Here is a 14,438-nt window from a genome sequence, read left to right on the forward strand (position 1 = left end):
CCCTACTAAACTCTGGCTACTAATCCTAATATGATGGATAAAAAGACACCTAACAGAATAGAAATACAGGCCTTTCATAGGAGGCATGGTGTATACTTGGATTTGCCTTCTGCTTTATCAAGGGGATGTGTTATAAATCTTGTCAAATTTTCATTGTAATATTTCTCCATGATATATATATATATATATATATATATATATATATATATACTCTCAAGATTTTTCAATATATTAAATATATGTATCTTATTAAACACTCCCTAAATTCATTCATGTTCATGGTATGTGGATTTATAATCAACTTTTCACAAGATTATTCTCAGAAATATTCAACCACCTGAAATACCTATTTCTTTCCTAGTACTGAAAATTAACTTCAGTGAATGGTGTTTACAAATCCTAATATTTCTACAGTAACTGACCCAGTTTAACATCAATGCAAGTAGATTCCTGTGGGACATGATGTGTATTTTGAAGATCATTTTTATTCAACACTGGTACATTACTATTTCTTCAGTTGATGGACATCATAGGATATATCTTTTCATCCAGAAGTACACAAATTTATAGGCATTTGGTTCACTTTCAATCACTTATTCCTTAAGAACACATGCATTCCTCCATGTTTCTCTATGGTCTTTTCACTAGACTTCCTTCTGAACACATTATTTTCTATTTCATAATCATTTTTTAAGCAAAACTCACACACTATTCATGATAAACCCTAACCCTAATATTACCATTAGATATATAACTGGTTGGAATGAATGTATGTATATCAATAGAAGATTTCCTATATATTTTCAGATATAGATTCAATCCATTATTTAAAGTTGGAAATAGTCATATAATTTATTCACAATATGGTCTATTCATGCATCATCTCTATATTCATCAACAGAGTGTACAACGATTTGTATGCCCAATACTAATTTATAAGTTTTCAAAATATTGCTTCCCATAATGGTGGAAGAAATACTCATGTCACCTGATCTACATATCCATTTTATCACAGTAATATTCTGGACACAAAATGCAAAGGTCACACTTATGATTGCACCAAAGCCTTTATGGAAAGTGAGCATGGATTACTAAAACATCCATGTTCATGTTGCCAATGCTCTCCATGTAAATCCTATTGGTGACTACATACTTGTTTCTTCCTAGTATTATATATTCAACATCAACCCTGTTGAAAATGTCTAATACTATCACTCACTTTATACTTTGCCTGATTTCCTAATGTCTCTATTGATATCTGCTTTCCTACATATTTTTGCCAGTTCATCATTGTGACTGACTCTTCACATGTGCTGACATTTACATTCACTCTCTAACCGAAACCCTATTGCTAAAGAACTTTTTTTCTCCAACTCATAGACTCACTATTCTTCATAAACCTACTGCCTATCTTCTAATCCTATGGACTAACCCTTTTTGACTGGATGTTCTCTTCTACATTCAATCATCCGAGGTACAGGGTCCAATGCCATTGTATATCGATATATTTGAGACCTTGGTGCAGAAATAATTCAAGCTAAGTATCCCAAACAAGGGCCCAATGCCATCCTGGGATTCAAATCTTTCCTAGATTTCTGTTTTCATACTTATATTTCATGTCTATATTCTTAAAATATCACAGGTTCCCATTATAATTATTCATCCAGCAGAATCATTCCTAACCCAAATCGAATGTGCTATTAAACCTAAACATACACTGTTTTCTCAATCTAACTTTACAGAAGAGCAGGGACAGATTTGGTCTTACAATACAGGATGGTAGGGGATCTTCCACCTGCTGAGAACATCAAAGGTCCATGCAGAAATGATCCCTGGAGAAGATGTAGGCAGCTATGAAGGACCTGAGAGAGCAAAAGTCATCTTCCATGGCAAACAACCTGGTCAGGATGAAGGGATGTGTCTGAATCAGCCTCTCTCTTCTTAATGTAGAGAAGATGGACCAAACCAGGCCTGTGTGGAGAACTGTTCCCGGGTGCTAATGGTTGATATACCATTCGAACTTGTGAAAGTGTCACAGGAAGTAGGGGCAGCCTCCATCTCATGCGACCCTTGGAAGCAACTGTTAGGACAAAGTGGTTTCCAAGGCAGTGACTTCATTCAGTTCCTGAAGGAAGTGACCTACCTAACTTCATTGGTGATGGAACTCTCTGAACTTGGGATCCAAGAATCCAGGCACCAAGAGCCAGTCCCAGTCCCAGTCCCAGTAGGCTCACTTGTTTGTATTTACCAATGTCAGAGTCAGTCTTTCTTGGTACCTACTGATGTGAGGATGGCCAAATGCCAGGATAGCTCTGAAGAGGGGGCCTTTCCTGAGACAGCAGTGAGTGACTCACTGCTGGCTTCTGACAACTTCAAGAGTTGGCCAAGGAGACCATTTCTGAAACAGGACAGTCCATTTTGGGGTAAAATAGTATGGCCCACTAGTCAGAGGACACACCAGATAGTCACAGACCTAATTGGGTGAAGGAGGTGCCTTTGTTGGTGTGGGTGAGAGTTTGTGGTTTTGTCCCATGTTCTGAGAATAGGTAGGAAAGGCAGTTTGTTTGTTTTGGAGTGGACTGTTTCTAGTAAGTCATTTGAAAAGGAGAGTGTTTCTATGTCTGTGTATCCCACTGTGTCCGTGGTTGTTGACATTAGAAAAGATAATGAGGAGGCCATGCCAGTGACAGCGATGGTGGCGGAGTTGGCGCTCCAAGTTGTGGAGAAGCTGCAGGCACGCCTGGCTACAAACCCAGACCCCAAGATGCTATTGAAATATTTGAAGAAACTCTCCACCTTGATATTACAGTAGATATCCTTGTGAAACAATGAGGCTGATGAACAGGACTTTGAGAAAAGCAATTCCCGAAAGCACCCTCAGGATGCGGTTCAGAGGGAGGAGGAGATGGAAGGGTACTACCAAGAAAACAGCAAGGCGTCAGGCAGCCGATCCTATAGTCCCAAGCACAGACAGAAGAAACACAGAAAACTCTCAGAATGTGAACAACCTCATAAAGTGTCTCACAGTCATGAGAGGAGAGATGAGAGGAAGAGGTGTCACAGGGTGTCACCTACATACTCATCAGACCCCGAATCTTCTGACTATGGCCATGTCCAGTCCCCTCCATTCTGTGTGAGTCCTCATCAGATGTACACAGACCATCAGAGGTCACCAGAGAAGGACCATGAGTCCATTGTTTCACACCAGAAACCTGGAAAAGGCCATAGTAATGCCTTTCAGGTCAGACTGGGAGTTAGTCAAGAACATCACCTGGGAGAACTCCAGGGAAAGGGAATCTTGAACCAAAACAAGGAACACAGATCTTGCCACAAGAAAAAAAACGCCCTATTGATGCAAAGGGTAATGATAAGGCCTCTGTTTTGGGCAGAGAGAAGCCACAGAAGTCCCTCTCAAAAGAGGAGACCCGAAGGCCACTCCAAGGGGATAGTGCCAAGGAGAGACCACCTTCTAGTGCTGCCAAGAAAGAGAAGGCAGCAGCCTCAAAAGAAAGTTTTTACCCTCAGAGGTTGCTTCAGACAGGCACCTTAAAAAGCCAAAGCACAAGGATGCTGCAAAAACTAAATCGGACATAAGCAAGCAACGCGTGGACAGCACAGACATAGGAAGAGGGGCTGGAGACCTGTTGCTTAGAACAAAAGAGAATGTTTCTAACAATATAAAGGCTGAAGAAGGGAAAGTGAAGACTTCTAATTTGGATAGAAAGTCACTGGGCTCACTGCCTAAGGCAGAGGAGGCAGACGTGGAGGATGAATTCGAGCAGCCCACCATGTCATTTGAATCATACCTCAGCTATGACCAGCCCCAGAAGAAAAAGAAGAAGATTGTGAAAACTCCAGGAATGGCACTTGGAGACAAAGGACTTTAAAAAAGTGATTCCAAAAGCACTAGTAAAAACTTAAACTCAGTTCATCCCCTTGGGTGAATGAGAGCAGGTCAGAGAAGCTGCAGCTGGCTGCAGCCAACTCAACCAGGCTGAGAAAGGTCCCTACTGATGCACTGTCAGTATTGCCAGACCTCCCCTTACCCACCATCCAGAGCAATTACCGTCCACTTTCTTCCCTTGAAGTGATGCCCTCCTTCCAGCCAAAGAGAAAAGCATTCTATTCACCCCAGGAAGAAGAAGAAGCTGGATTCACTGGACACAGAATGAATTCCAAGATGCAGGTGTATTCCGGTTCCAAGTGTGCCTATCTCCCCAAAATGATGACCTTGTACTAGCAGTGCATCCTTGTACTTAAAAACAACATTGATTCCATCTTTGAAGTGGGAAGAGTACCGTTTTCTATTCTTGAACCTGTTTTTGAGAGGTGTACACCTGATCAGCTATATCACATAGAGGAATACAATCACATATTAATTGAAGACACAGATCAATTATGGAAAGTTCATTGTCACCGAGACTTTAAAGAAGAGAGACCAGAAGAGTATGAGTCCTGGCGGGAGATGTACCTGCGGCTTCAGAATGCCCGAGAGCAGCAGCTACGAGTGCTAACAAAGAACATCCAATGTGCAAATGCCAATAAGCCCAAGGGCGGGCGAGCAAAGATGACCTTTGTCAACTCTGTGGCCAAGCCACCTAGAGATGTCCGCTGGAGGCAAGAGAAGTTTGGAACAAAAGGAGCAGCTGTCCATGAGAAAGTAAAGATTAAGCCAGCCCCATATAGCACAAGAAGCAGCCACATTCCTGCCAGCAGCAACAGCTTGAACCCCAGCTCTGAGCGACCAGCCTATGATGGCCCCAGCACCAGCAGTGCCCACTTGGTGCCAGTGGTCAGTAGTACCATCTCCTATGATCCTAGGAAACCAGCTGTGAAGAAAATTGCACCAATGATGGCCAAGACAATTAAAGCTTTCAAGAACAGATTCTCTCGACGATAAACCAAGCACTTACTTTGGAGATGGAATTTGGGGGGTAAGATTACAGGGACAATGGGGGATAGAGAGTGGGACTTCCAGGGGAGCCCAGAGGCTTACTTTGTGGAGCCTCTTGGCCTTGGAATCCTGCATGTTCGCAGGTGCTTCCCTGCACACCTACCTGTGCCCTGCCTGGAGCACACTTCAGAATTCTGAAGACGATGTGAAGCCTCAGTCTCACTGAGGATTTTAAGGTCAATTATACTTTTGTTGTTAATTAGCATCTTTGTAAACTATTAGACATAGTTTTAATTAATAAATATTGCCCCCAGATTGTAAAAAAAAAAGAAAGAAAAGAGAATGAATCATTAGATGTGTCCTGTCTTGTAAAAAGCTTCCCAGCATTCAACCTGCGCAATTTATGAATGGACTGCGGGTTGCCTTAAGGATGGGCAACACCTACGATCTTCTGAAGTTCCTGTTTTCTTCCTGAATTCTTGTCAATCTCTAAATAGGTGCATGTTTATGTGTCCAAGATATGAACCACCTCCAAGCTCTGTGATATGGCCATGTACTGGATAGCTGAAAGGAATGGCGAGCATTTCAGAAAACTCAGATATCAGTGTCACCAGGAAAGTCTCAGTGGAGAAACCCTGTTTTGGACCTCTTGCTTACTTATTGTTCTGTTGCCCTGAATGTCAGTATGGTCTTGCCTCAGGCAACCACTGTGTGAAGGCTGAAGAAATCAGTTTTCAAATGGAAAATGAATGGGCATCACCTGTGGCTCTTTGCTAAATTGCTTTGGAAAGGTGTGTGTCTGCATCAGACTATTGGCCCTGTGTGAGGCTGTGGCTTACATTCTCAGTACCTGATGGATCTAAAAAAGATGCCATGTGTGCATCCAAAACATAAATGGCAAAAAGATCAGTCATTGTGGATGAACTCTCGCCTTCCTTTGTAAGGTTCCTGAACTCCATCAAGTGAGAATAGGGATTCTTTGGGTCAAATGAGTTCTTGAAACCACTGCAGAGGAGCTTGGGTTTTGTCCTGACTCCAAATCACATAAATAATCTATACCTGACAGTCAGTATGCCTCAAATTGGAGAAGCAGAGCAGTATTAATGGCAGGCCTATTTTATCACTCCTGATTCACAGGAAGGGTGTCAAGGCCACCCCGACTTTAGGCTAATGAGGGGCAACGGAGCTTATTTTGGACACTTGCTTGGGCTGCTCTCCTCAGGAAAACCACCAGCCAGTGGTTATGATGTGTGTCTATATGGAAGAAGATGAGGGCCATGTGGGAGTGTTTTGGTTTTAATTGCGGTAATTTGTGTGGCTTTTGAAAGAGATGACTGGGTCCACCTGGGATGGAACTCAGATGTGATTCCCCTTAGAGACTGAGTTCTGGAACTGACCTTAGAGAAGTATTGCCATGAATTGTGTTGGGATTTTAGGAGGCCACTCATGAGAATCGCCCATGGAAACTGAGATCTAGGTCCAGGGTGACATTTCACGGAGCCCTAGGAATCTCAGCCTGGATATCAAATGATTTTTTTCTGAAAGACTTGGCAGCCATAGTTGAGAGTCAAAACACACATGGACCTCACATTGTAGACCTCAATGGGCCTGGATTCCTGTGACGTTTTGGCCACTCCTTGGGAAGCCTTGCCTGTGAGAGTTCTCCAGAGCTTTCATTGAAATAAGCTATCTCACCATTAAATGGTTCCTGAATGAATTGAAATTCACAGGGACTCCAACTTCATTCTTCAAAAATGGCTAGATAAACACCATTGAATTTTTGAAATTCCCATTACCAGGTGGCACTGGAGAACCTTTGGTTCTTTGGATGTCCTGTTTCTGATCAGGAGTGTACCAGACAGTGCCATAATTGACTGGATTTCATGAAAATGGTGTATAATGAGATGCCAGTAAGTTAGAGCCTGCTGAGTAGTGGGCCTAGAGCTGTGGTGTGCAGGTGTGTGATAAAACATCTTTGGTGGGGCCATGTGGATCTGCCATTGACTTCCAAATGCCTTGTGGCTGACATTGTGCAGCCAGCAGACCCTTATATGTAAAGGCATCTTGTTATATGGAGAGATTTCAGGGCAATTTTAAGAATCAGGTTGCTATGGTCAAGGGGGCAAGCTATGTGGGACAGAACCCTGGTTGGAACATTCTTCTGCAGTTCCTGACCCAACACAGGTGACAGAACTCCCTCCAGCACTATATCCCAGTTGAACTCCTTGGATTTCATGAAGCAAATACGAAACTTCCAGTGCAGCAGCAAGAAACTCCACGAAAAGTGGAGGATGACCAAATGGCTTCACAGTCCACTCGGGGAGACTTATCTTCCAGTGGCAACAGTTTACCTACAAAGAGAGAAATCACCACTGCTGCCTCATGTTCAATGGAAAATAATAAACGATGTAATCCAGGTCACATAGATGCAGACCCAGCTTTGATGGTCTCACTAGAAATGAAGCTAAATCTCCGGACAACAACATATATTTTAAGTGTCCAACTTCAGAGGAAGTTTCTCAAGAAGTCTTTAGGCCAACAGAGTTCCATGTTTGTGGAGTGTTTTCCCAGTCACTTACTTTTGGAAACTCCTCTACCACCTCCAAGGTTGTGAACTCCTGAGCATTTTTCATTCCAGATATGTATTCACAGATTTTCTATCTCTTCTCTTCTGATTGTATTCTACATGGGGCGAAGGTAAAGTCAAAGAATTGTTCTGGATGAGAGTGGGAATACTTTTGTGTAGGACATATTTGCATACACATTGGATTCACTTTCCAATTTTCCATTCAAAATACTGAATCCCTGACACTAACCCATACCCTACTAGACTCTGACTACTAATTCTAATATGATGCAGAAAAATAACCCAAACAGAATAGAAATACAAGAAGTTCAGAGGAGGCAAGGTGCATAGTTGGACTTGCCTTTTGCATTATATAGGGTAGGAGTTATAAATCTAGACAATTTTTTGTTGAAATAGTTCTCCATGTGATTTTAAAGATAACAAATATGTGAATTCCTATCTCCCTTTCTCTGTAGCCCACTCAGCACATATAGTTTTATATGAACATAGAGAATCCTACCTGGTACTACACGTACATTCATGTGAGGTGGCTGACTTGTCAGGTACAAATTGTGAGAAGAGTTCACTTCTCCTAAACGCTGTTGGAACTAAAAATTCAACCTATGGGTGAGCTTCCTAGTTGAAAAACATTATACATAAATCCATGTTCAGTAAAATTAATATTTTTGTATCTGTGGATGATATATATTTCACGGTGAATTTCGATTGGCATATATTGCTATTTTAAATGTCTCTCTCTCTCTGTGTGTGTGAAAATATATATATATATATATATATATATATATATATATATATATATGTACACACTCTGCAGATTTTTCAAAATATGAAATATATGTGTCTTATATACACTCCCTAATTTCATTTATGTCATGTATGTGGATTTATAATCAACATTTCACAACATTATTCTCAGAAACATTCATTCACCTGAAATACATAATTGTTTCCTAGTACTTGAAACTAACTTCAGGACTAGGTGCTTAGAAATCCTAATATTTCTCCAGTAACTGACCAGTTTAACATCAATGCACGCAGATTCCTATGGGACATGATGTGTATTTTGACGTTCATTTTCATTCAACACTGGTACATTACTATATCTTCAGGTTTTGCACATCATAGGATATATATTTCATCCACAAGTTCACAAATTTATAGACTTTTTTTTTCATTTTCAATCACTTCCTGCTTAAGAACACATGTATTCCTCCATGTTTCCTTACTATTTTTTTGTGAGACTTCTTCCAAACACATTATTTTCGATTTCAATAATCACTTTTGAGGCAAAACTCACAGACTCGTCATGATAAACCATAACTATAATATTATCATTAGATGTATAACTGGTTGGAATGAATGATTGTATATCAATATAAGATTTCTTCTATATTTTCAGATATCAAATCAATCTATCATTTAAAGTGGAGCCTGATATATTATTTGTTCAGAAGATGTTCTATTCATGCAATATCTGTAAATTAATAGACACAGGGTACACCCCCAACACTAATTTATACGTCTTCAAAATATTGCTCCCAGAAATGCTGGAAGAAATACTCATGTCACCTAATCTACATATGCATTTTATCACAGTAGTATTCTGGACACAAAATGCAAAGGTCACGCTTCTGATTGTACCAAAGCCTAAATGGAAAGTGAACATGGATTATTAAAACATCCATGTCCAGTTTGCCTAATGTTCTCATATGTCAATCCTATTGGTGACTACATATTTCATTCTTCCTAATATTATATATTCATCCTCAACCCTGTTGAAATTGTCTAATTCTATCACAAACTTTATATATAGCCTGATTTCCTGATATCGCTATTGATATCTGCTTTCCTACATATTTTCCCCAGTTAATCATTGGGGATGACCCTTCACATGTGATGACATTGACATTCATTCTCTAACCGAAATCAATTGCTAAAGAACTTTTGGTCCAAATCCTATACCCCCCCTTCTTTTTAACCTACCGACTATTTTCTTAATCCTACCAACTATCGCTTTTTGACTGGATGTTCTTTTCGACAATCAATCATCCAAGGTACAAGGTCCTATACCACTGTATATCGATTTATCGGAGACAACACTGCAGAATATAATTCATACCTAAGTATCCCAATCAAGGGTCCAATGTTTTTCTGGGCTTCAGAACTTACCTAGGTTTCTGTGTTCATAATTATATTTCACCTATGTACTCTTGTAAATATTGCGGGTTCCAATACCATTATTCATATATCAGAATGATTCCTAAACTAAATCGCACATGTTGTTAACCATAACCATACACTGTTCTCTCAATCTAACTTTACAGAAGAGCAGGGACAGAGTTGGTCTTACAATACAGGAATGTAGGGGACTTTCCACGTGCTGAGAACCTCAAAGGACTATGCAGAAATAATCCCTTGAGAAGATGTAGGCAGCTGTGGAGGACCTGAGAGAGCAAAAGTCTTCTTCCTTCACAAACAACCTGGTCAGGATGAAGGGATGAGTCTGAATCAGCCTCTCTATTCTTAATGTAGAGAAGATGGACCAAAGCACCTGTGTGGAGAGCTGTTATCGGGTGCCTATGTTTGATATACCATTGTAACTTGTTAATTTGTCACAGGAAGTAGGGGCAACCTCTAACTCATGGTTCTCTTGGAAGCAAATGTTTGGACAAAGTGATTGCCAAGGAAGTGACCTCATTCAGTTCATGAAAGAACTGATCTATCTCACTTACTTGCTGATGGATCTCTCTGAAGTTGGGATCCAGGGAGCCAGGCACCAAGAGCCAGTCCAAGTCCCAGTCCCAGTGGGCTCACTCTTTTGGATTTTCCAAGGAGAGAGTCAGTCTTTCTTGGTACCTACTGATGTGAGGATGGCCAAAAGCCAGGAGAGCTCTGAAGAGCGGCCTTACCTGAGATAGAAGGTACTGCTTCACCACTGGCTCCTGACAACTTCACAGAGTTGGCCAAGGAGACCAGATCTGATACAGGACAGGCCATTTCTTGGGAATATAGTATGGACCACCAGTCAGAGGACACTCCAAATAGTCATAGACCTACTGGGGGAAGGGGGTGCCTTTGTGGGTGTGTGTATGAGTTTGTGATTTTGTCTCATTTTCTGAGAAAAGGGAGAAAAGGAGGTTTGTTTGTTTTGGAAGGGACTGTTTCTAGTAAGTCATTTGACAAGGCGAGTGTTTCTAAGTCTGTGTATCCAACTGTGTCTGTGGTTGTAGACATTAGAAAAGAGAATGCATCAATAGATGTGTCCTGTCTAGTAGAAAGCTTCCCATCATTCAACCTGCCCAATTTAGGAATGCACTGTGGCTTGCCTTATCAATGGGCGACACCTACTACCTTCCAAAGTTCCAGTTTTCTTCCTGATTCTGGCCATTCTCCCGAATACGCTTTTTATTATGTGTCCAAGATATGTACCACCTCCAGGCTCTGTGACATGGCCATATCCTTGATAGCTGAAGGGAATGGCGAGCATCTCAGAAAACTCAGATATCAGTGTGAACAGTAAAGTCTCATTGGAGAAACACTGCATTGGGCGATTTGCTTACCTATGGTTCTGTTACCCTGAATGTAAGGAAGGTCTTTGCCTTAGGCCACACTTTTTTGAAGCCTGAAGAAAACAGTTTTAAAATGGAAATGAATGGGCATCACCTGTGGCTCTTTGCTTAATTGCTTTGGAAAGGGATGTGTCTGAATCAGCATTTTGGCCCTGTGTGAGGCTGTGGCTTAGATTCTCAGCACCTGATAGATCTAAAGAAAGATTCCATGTGTGCATCCAAAACCAAATATCGAAAAAATCAGTCATTGTGAATAAAGTCTTTGCCTTTATCTCTTAGGTTGCTGACCTCCATCAAGTAAGAATAGGCATCCTTTGCGTCAAATGAGTTCTTCAAAACCCTGCAGATGTGCTGGGGTTTTCTCATTACTCCAAATCAAATAAAGAATCTATACCTGACAGTCAGTAGGCCTGATACTGGAGAAGCAGAGCAGTATTAATGGAACACCTATTTTTTCACTAGTGGTTCACTGAAAGGATGTCCATCCCACTCTGATTTTAGGCAAATGAGTAGCAAGGGTGCTTATTTTGGACACGGTCGTGGACTTCGCCCTCATGGAAACCTCAGCAAAGGATATGATGACTGTCTATATCGAAGAAGATGAGGGCCATGTGGGACTGTTTTGAATTTAATTCTGGTCATTTCCGTGGGGATTGGAAGAGATGTCTGTGTCCACCTGGGCTTGAACTCTGGTGTGATTTCTCTTAGAGATTGATTTCTGGAACAGACCTCAGAGAAGTATTGCCATAAATTGTGTTGGGATTTTTGGAGGCCATGCATGAGAGTCACACTTGGAAATTGATATCAAGGCCCAGAGTGGCTTTCCACAGAGCCCTGGGAATCTCAGCCAGGGTATCACATGTTTCTATTCTGAAAGACTTGGCAGCCATAGTTGAGAGTCAAAACACAGATGGACCTTACATTGTAGACCTCAATCGGCATGGCTTCCTGTGACTTTTGGTCCCTCTTTGAAAAGACTTGCCTCTCTGAGTTCTCCACAGCTTTCATTGAAATATCCCTCCTCATCATTTAATAGTTCCTGAATGAATTGAAACCCACAGTGCCTACAATTTCATCCTTGTAAAATGGCTACATAAATACCAAGAAATTTCTGAAATTCCCATTACCAGGTAGAACTGGAGAATCTTTAGATGTCCTGTTGTTGATCATGAGTATACCAGAGAGTGCCTTGATTGACTGGGTTTCATGAAAATGATGTAGAACAGAGATGCCAGTAAGTTGGACCCTGCAGAAAAGTGTGCCTAGAGCAGTGGTGTTTAGGTTTGTGATAACACATCTCTGATGTGGTTATTTGGATTTGCCATTTGCTTCCAAATGGCTTGTGACTGACATGGTGAGGCCAGCATACCCTTATTTGTAAAGGCATCTTGTTATATGGAGAGGTTTCAGGGCAATGTTAAGAATCAGGTTGCTATGGAAACGGGGGCAAGCTATGTGGGATAGAAGAAATGTTGGTGCATTCTCCTGTCCCTTACTTTTGGAAACTATCACCTCCAAGTCTGTGAACTCCTGAGAATTTCCCTTTCCAGATATATATTCACAGTTTCTAACTATTCTCCTCTAATTATGTCTTACTTGGGGTGAGGGAAATTTCAAGGCATTGTTCTGAATGAGAGTGGGATAATTTTTTGGGTAGCACATATTTGATAGACATTGGATTCTTTTTCCTTTTTTTCCATTCGAAATACTGAATCCCTGACACTAACACATACCCTACTACACTCTGACTACTAATCCTAATATGATGGAGAAAAATAACGCAAACATATTAGAAATACAAGCAGGTCAGAGGAGGCATGGTGTATTTTTGAACTTGCCTTTTGCATAATAAAGGTAGGTGTTATAAATCTAGTCAATTGTTAATTGAAATAGTTCTGCATGAGTTTTTAAAGTTAACAAATATGTGAATTCCTGTCTCCCTTTCTCTGTAGCCTATTCAGCACATGTATTTTTATATGCACATATAGAATCCTGCCTGGTATCACACATATATTTTTGTGAGGTGGCTGACTCGGCAGATATAAATTGTGAGAAGAGATCACCCCTCATAAACGCTGTTGGAACTAAAAATTCAACCTATGGGTGAGCTTCCTTTTAAAACATTATACATAAATCCATGTTCAGTAAAGTATATATTTTTGCATCAGAAGATGTTATATATCTCATTATGAATTTCAATTGGCATATATATTGCTGCTTTTTAATGTCAGTGTGAGTTTGATATATATATATATATATACACACACACACACACACACACACACACACACACATACACTCTCCGTATTTTTCAAAATATGAAATATATGTGTCTACATTCATTAATGTTCATGTATGAGAAAATATAATCAACTTTTCACAAGATTATTCTCGAAAATATTCATCCACCTGAAATACATATTTGTTTCTTTGTACTGACAAGTAACTTCATTGAATGGTGCATACAGAGCCTAATAATTCTGCAGTAACTGACCCAGGTTAACATCAATGCAAGTAGATTCCTATGGGACATGATGTGTATTTTGATGTTCTTTTAAATTCAATCCTGGTTTATTATTATTTCTTCAGTTTTTTCACATCGTAGGATATATATTTCATCCACAAGTTCACAAATTTATGGTCATTTGTTTCACTTTCAATCACATCATTCTTCAGAACACATGTATTCCTCCAGGTTTCTTGACTGGTCTTTTAATGAGACATCTCTCCAAATACATTATTTTCGATATCCATAATCACTTTTGAAGCAAAACTCACAGACTCTTCATGATAAACCATAAACCTTATATCACCATTAGATGTATAACTGATTGGAATGAATGATTGTATATCAATATGAGGTTTCCTGAATATTTTCAGATATCAATTCAATCCATTATTTAAATTTGGAACCAGTTATATTACTTATTCACAGTATGGTCTATTAATACATTATCTCTATATTCATAGACACAGGGTACACCTATTTTTACCTCCAATTAATTTATACATCTTCAAATATTGCTTTCCTACAAATTTTCCCCAGTTCATCATTGTGACTGACTATTCACATGTGCTGACATTTACATTCACTCTCTACCCAAAACCCTATTGCTAAAGAACTTTCAGTCCAAATCCTGTATTCACTCTTTTTTCTAAACCTACCCACTATTTTCCTAATTTTACCAACTATCCCTTTTTGACTGGATGTTCTCTTCCACATTCAATCATCCAAGGTACAAGGTCCTATGCCATTGTCTATCGATTTTTTTCTGAGACAACTGTGCTGGACATAATTCAAAGCTAAGTATACAATCAAGGGCCCAATTCCCTTCTGGGCTTCAAAACTTACATAGATTTCTCTTTTCATACTTGTATTTCACCTATA

General features: G+C 40.1%; 1 pseudogene; it reads left to right on the forward strand.

Annotated features, from left to right (window-relative positions):
- The first annotated feature begins 2,692 nt into the window (after positions 1 to 2,692).
- On the forward strand, positions 2,693 to 4,900 carry LOC143640653 (elongin-A pseudogene; annotated as a pseudogene).
- Positions 4,901 to 14,438: the final 9,538 nt, after the last annotated feature.

The sequence above is a fragment of the Callospermophilus lateralis genome, unplaced genomic scaffold, assembly GCF_048772815.1.
Source record: "Callospermophilus lateralis isolate mCalLat2 unplaced genomic scaffold, mCalLat2.hap1 Scaffold_432, whole genome shotgun sequence".
Lineage (NCBI taxonomy): Eukaryota > Metazoa > Chordata > Mammalia > Rodentia > Sciuridae > Callospermophilus > Callospermophilus lateralis.